This window comes from Dama dama, chromosome 30 (assembly GCF_033118175.1).
Source record: "Dama dama isolate Ldn47 chromosome 30, ASM3311817v1, whole genome shotgun sequence".
NCBI lineage: Eukaryota > Metazoa > Chordata > Mammalia > Artiodactyla > Cervidae > Dama > Dama dama.
Window position 1 is genome coordinate 23,013,705 of NC_083710.1, and position 6,000 is coordinate 23,019,704.

At 47.6% G+C, this 6,000-nt stretch overlaps 1 protein-coding gene across 7 annotated transcripts in view; it reads right to left on the bottom strand.

Moving 5' to 3' along the window:
* The window catches only part of RCBTB1 (RCC1 and BTB domain containing protein 1), a 51,240-nt gene extending 48,382 nt beyond the window's left edge, over positions 1–2,858 (bottom strand). For 3 of the 7 annotated variants that reach the window (XM_061133601.1, XM_061133604.1, XM_061133598.1), the window contains exon 1: positions 2,736–2,858. The gene's annotated coding sequence lies outside the window, so the exon portion shown is untranslated. Of the gene's footprint in view, positions 1–2,299; positions 2,417–2,735 lie in introns of those variants that run through there. The other 4 variants (XM_061133602.1, XM_061133599.1, XM_061133603.1 and 1 more) reach the window with 3 other exon arrangements.
* Between the last annotated feature and the right edge of the window lie 3,142 nt (positions 2,859–6,000).

The window sequence follows — 6,000 nt, forward strand, 5'->3', positions numbered from 1 at the left end:
TGTTTCAGTTATCTGTTGCTGAGTAACGTGCCATCCCAAAACTCGGTGGCTTAAAACAACAGCAATTTGTTATTTCACTCAATTCTGTGTTTTAAGTGGGCTCAGCTGGGATCGCAGGCACTGGGCGCTTAACCAGGGTTGAAACCGGCCAGGCCTTGATCACATAAACTCTCTCGGTGGTCTTTCTCCACCTAGTCTAGCTCAAGCCTCAATACCAGCTGTTGGCCCCCAAGAGAGTAAATGCTCAAGCTGCCAGGCTCTTAAGGACTATGTCCAGAACTGACACACAGCACTTCCACCACATTTACTGGTCAAAGCAAGTGACATGGAAAGCCTAGGTTCAGAGGGAGCAAAAACAGACTCCATTTCTTGAGGGGAGGAGCGGCAGGATGTGGAGAGGGGAGGAGTGGAGGGATGGGAGAAATTGCTGGCAGTCACCTCTAGAACACTCTTCCACAGCTGTAGACAGCATTACTGAATGTTTTAAAGATACCACTTGAGTTCAGGATTGAAGCACTAGAGAGGGTATGGACTTTGTCTATTTCCAAAACTCAAACTTTTTCTCAAGCATCAAAAAAAATATTTGGGCAAAAATATTCTTTTTCCCCCCCTTGTGACGCTAAGCTCACAAAAGCCATGGAATCTTCTCTTCTGGGACTGTGGGATGGAGACAGACCATCAGACTTCAGAAATGGTCTGAGTATAATCTTCCCTAGATGGGATTCATCATTTTCTGAAGTCATTTCACAACTTACAATATATCATGTATGCATTGGTATGATCTTAAAAACATTTCTATACTAAATATATATATAAAGAGAGGTCTCCCCAGCTATTTTAACTCTTTCCACCCAAACTCAAGAATCAAATAGATTTGGCTAAGTACTTCGATACTCAAGGCTCTTCTAGGCTCAGGAATGGACTAAATTTGAGTATCACAGTACCTTTTACAATATGAAATCTCACTATCTGAACAGAGCAATCCAGTATACCTGTTTTGTAAAACGAACTTATAAGGGGATATATGTAGACATACAGCTGATGCACTGCTGTATGGTAGAAACTAACACCACATTGTAAAGCAACTATACTTCAAAAAAAGTTTGTTTTTTTTTTAAAAGGACTTACACCCCAAATATTAACTTGTTCTCTTTAGATGATACAAATTACAGGTGATGTACATTCTTCTTTAATGTCTGCCTGCACTCGACATTTCCTTGAGGGTCCAAACCTTGTTTTCCATGCCTGTCTTACTGTTTAATGCAGTACACACAGAAGGAACAGCGTAATAATGATAAAAAAGGTGTTTCAGTTCCCTTCTGTTTCATTTCCCCCACTCTGACTTTCAGATAAAGGAGAACACGGTCTTGGGCTTCCCAGCTTGAGCTGTTGGTTATTAAGATGAAGTCAAGCTTTTGTTGGACATAGAACACAGAGGCAACTCTTTAAACAATTTTAAGGAATTTTTTTTTAAGCCGCAAACTTGATAGCACTGATTTTTAGAGCTACCTGCTTTCTGAAGTTCTCAGAACTTGATCGTTTGGATCACATAAAAATCACTGCAGAAATCTCTTTAAAGATGAATACCCTTCCTCTTCAACAGAAACGCCGGAAGGTAGGAAAAAAGGACTAGTCTAGAAGTATTAATAAATGAACTGGTATTTGCACAATGGATTAAAAGATATCCATTCCACAGATTAACTGCCATATTAATAGACTCTAAATATACCTATTCAACCCCGAAGGCAGTCCAAAGAGGTGAAATTCACGAGTGCTCACTACAAATAGATACTTGCTAAAATTTAAAGCACACCACACACTGTTGTCAGGTTCAAATCATTTTCCCCATTCCTTTCGGCATTATATACCTCGATACTTTCATGTTCTAACCCACAACACACACCAGCTTCAGAAACTCAATTTTTGCCCCCAAAAGCTATAATCCTCCCTCCAAAAAGAATAAGCCAAAACCAAATAGGACTATGAATCTGGGTTTTCTTAAGTGTTATGAAACTGCTTTATAAAACTGTAATCCCCAGATGCAGAGTTCTGCAGCAGATGATTTCGGAGTGTCTCACGTGCAAATAAACATAAAAAGTCACTTAGAAGAACAGAATAGAGCGTGCCTAGACGGTCATCTTAAAGAGAGCAGACAGCTTAACCGAGGCAGGACTAGAGAAATGTCTTTTCACTCGGTTCATCGCATTCCTGGACCAAAGTCCCTATAAATAAAACCAACCCCTTTGCTGGACTCCGTGTTGCGGGGGAAAAGGAGACGGTGCAGAGTATGGCGACCTACTGAGGCTTAGGAGCAGATGCGAAGATCTTGGCAAGGGCCGAGGGAGGACCGGGAGAGTCGGCGGGGAGGTCTCCTCTCGCCCAGACAAGCGCCCAGAGCAGTGCCAGACTTCAGCTCCGAGCAAAACCTCGTCTCCGCAGCTCCCAAAAGACAGGGAGCCGGGAAAACTTTCCAGTGCTTCTCCCCCACCCCGTCCCTCCTCCTCCTCCTCCTCCTCCTCGGATGAAACGCCAGCAGAGGCGCTAACGGTGCGGAGCCGGCCGCCCATCACCCGCCTGGCTGCAGCGCCGGTGGACCGGGGGCCTGGGGACCCGGGCCCGGGGAGCGCGCAGGAGGAACGGGGCGCGCCGGCCGGGCCCACGGGGAAGGCGGAGCGAGGGGAAGGGGCCTCCGTGCGCTCCGGCCCGCGCCCAGCCTCCCCGCCCCGCCGGGGTACCTGGGAGGCCAGCCGCGGCCGCGCGCCGTCCCACCAGGCCGAGCCGCCGGGACCTCGGAGGCGTCGGGGCCCGAGAACCTCCGGCGAGTGGCGGGCGAAGGGGCGGAGCTGGAGGGGCGCCCGGGGCCGGGCCGCCGGGTCACGCGGCCCGGGCCGCCTCACGTGACGCCGCGGCCCGCCGCCCGTCGGCCCCGGGCAGATCCGCGCTCCGGGCGGGCTGGGAGCCCCGAGGCTCCCGGCCCCGGGCCAGCGGGCGCGGGGCTCCCCGAGAAGCCGAGTGGCCGTCCGAGGCCAGCCCCCAGGCTCTGCGGAGAGGCCCGGTCGCGCTCGGTGACTGCCGGCACTCGCAGCGGCTTTGTCCTGCCTTTCTGCTCCCGCCGCCTTCGCTCTGGATGATTGGCCGTGGGGAGGGGGTCGTCCAGCCACCCGAATGGGGCCTAGGAAGGACACATTCGGCTGGAAACCCTTCTCCCGGCCCCGAAGCGCGCCCGCCCACGGGGGCATTACTTAGGGGCTGCTGCCAGGGGCAAAAGGCCTTACAGGAAGGACTCGTACTCCAGAGATGTCTCTCCCCCGAACCCCCCAGCATCTCTCATTTAATCTACCGGTGGACAAGCACCTGAGGCCCAGGAATAGAGAAAGTGGCCCCTGCACCAAGATCAGAAGGAAGCAGGGAGGGAGGTACAGGGCCCCGGTAATGGAAGGAAGGCAGTGGTACCTCGGATGCAGGCTGTCAGGATAGGAAGGGACCTAAGACGGCAAATGACCCTTTATTTATTTGTTATAAATGAAAAAATAATAATAATAAACAGGCCGGGAGTGGGTATGCGACCTGCTGCTCCATCCAGCCTGTCATCCGTCGCAACCACGTGTGTGGTGTGTGCGTGCACGTGCATGCTCAATAGTCCAGACTGTCCGACTCTTTGTGACCCCATGGACTGTAGCCCCCACCCCCAGCCCCGCCACTTCCGTGGGATTTTCCAGGCAAGAATACTGGAGTGGGTTGCCATTTGCTTCTCCAGGGGATCTTCCCCACCCAGGTATCCGAAACTCGCATCTCCTACATTGGCAGGCGGATTCTTGACCACTGAGCCACCTGGGAAAGCATGGAGACTGCAGTCACCTTTATAAAGTACTGAGCAGCTCTCGGGAAACTCTCTGGCTTCACAATATAAAGTCCCAGCTTCTTGGTGTAACGTAACTTTCCAAGCAATTTTGTTCAAACTTACTTTTCGTGTTTAAATAGGAAAACACGCCATTTTTTAAGCATCACCAAACAGCTCAGCTAATCTACTAAAAGACACCTACTTTTCCTCATCTTTCAGGGCTAACTCAACACTACTCCATGCTCTGGCTGCAGAGAATTCCTGCTTCCCTTGACTGCTCAAGTTTCTTTGGATTACTTACTTTTTTCCCCAAGTTGCTTTACTCCTCTTTATGTTTGTTCATTCTTTGGCCTCAGTCTGAGATATCCTGAATGCCCTCGCCTCCCATAAAGAAAACCAGAGCCCAACAGTAGTTAAAGAAGTAAAAACAGATTTTGATCACAAGCTATTGCCACAAGGGAACTGAGTCCAGTTCTATAGTGAGGTTAGTTTTCCCCTATTGCAATAGTTGCTGAATAAACTCTTGTTTTTACTGCCTTAACCACTGTGGAGTTCTTGTTATCTTTAACACCCCATATCAGTACATATCAGTCTCCTACTCATCTTTCAAAATCCAGGTCAAAACCTACTCTTGTCTTCCTACCCTGCATTCCCCACCTGATGAAACAGCAACTGAAGTTCATGAAGCGGTGTCAGCTGTAGTTTCCAGGACAGTGTACCTATTCTGATACATAAATCTCACGTTGCTCAAAAAGGGTTCATTCAATTCCCGGTAAGAAGTAAATTATCTATCCCTGTCTTGTTTCCTAGATTATAAACTCTTTTAAAACAAGACTTCTGGGCTTATTGTGATGCCCTCAGTATCCACGGAGTGATGATCAGTGTGGTAGATCCTCAGTACTCCTGAGTGAAGGTTTATATAAAGACCCTCAATCTACAATGAATGAAGTGGCTTGACCCCAAGGTAGCAGCCACTCAGTGAATGTTCTAAAAGAGGTCTACTTTTCTCAAAGACACTGAAGTCAGTTTCTCCTGTAAAACGTGTTTGAGAAAAAAATGGGAGTTTGGGGTTTGAGTCATCAATATTTCCTGAGCACTCACTACTTATCATGGGCAAGTTGCTGTGCTTGCAGAATCTTGGAGAATGAAAAGTTTAGTAAGACACGCTTGTGGATTTCAAGGAAGGTGTAGTTTGATTATTCCAGCCCAAGATGAAAGTGTGATACGGAATGCTAAATGAACACAAATGAGGCACCAAGAATTAGACAGTGGGGGTTAAGAAAAAAGTTCGACCAAATTCAGGTGGACAAGAAGTAGTTAGATGAAGAAGGGAAGGAAAGCCCTTCCAGAAGAGAGAGCAATGTGTTCAAAGACAGAGAGGCCTGAAAGTGTTATTTATTTAGGAAAAGTGAGTCACCCTGCATAGCTGACTCGATGACCTTGTTTACACCTGGAACAAAGGACACCTAATTAGGTTAACGTTAAAGTACTTGAAAGAATCAGATATTTATTAGGACTATTTATTGGATTGAGTAAGTTTCTATCAGACAAATTACAGTCTTTTCACCTAAAATCGGCCTGGGCACTGTTGCACTTTTTTCCAGCTCCAAAAGCTCTCTGTAACTGTTACCTAAAAACAGCAAAATTACTTGTTCCAAAGGAGATTATCTTAGGGCCCTCTAAATTTGCCTGCAGGGCAAAAGAACTCCATTTACTAGCAGTTTTTTAAGGAAGAAACTGGGCTTTTTATCTCCAGAGGTGAGGGCAGGGGGAATACCCCATCCTGGTGTTCATGCTAATATAGGACTATGCTGATAAGAAGTGTCTGTCAATAAACTAATGAAATATAGTTAATGTAAGGTTTAAGGTGGGATGGGACATAGGAGAGCCATTCTAAGCACTCTCGGAGGCTTCAGAATTTTGTTTCAGAAGTTAATCTCTCAGTAAATGGAAACTCCGAACCTCATCTTTTGTTTACTCCCTTCCCCTCCACTGTGCTCTTCTACTCCGAGTATCATTTGGGTCAGGCATGGGTCAGCCAAACCAGCCCCACTTCCTTCAGCTGGGCTGTCTAATGCTTGACTGAATGCACCTCTTACACAATTTTCTTGGCCAAGGAAGCCTTCTAAAGGTTCCCTAGGCGGACGCATGTCTTTCAC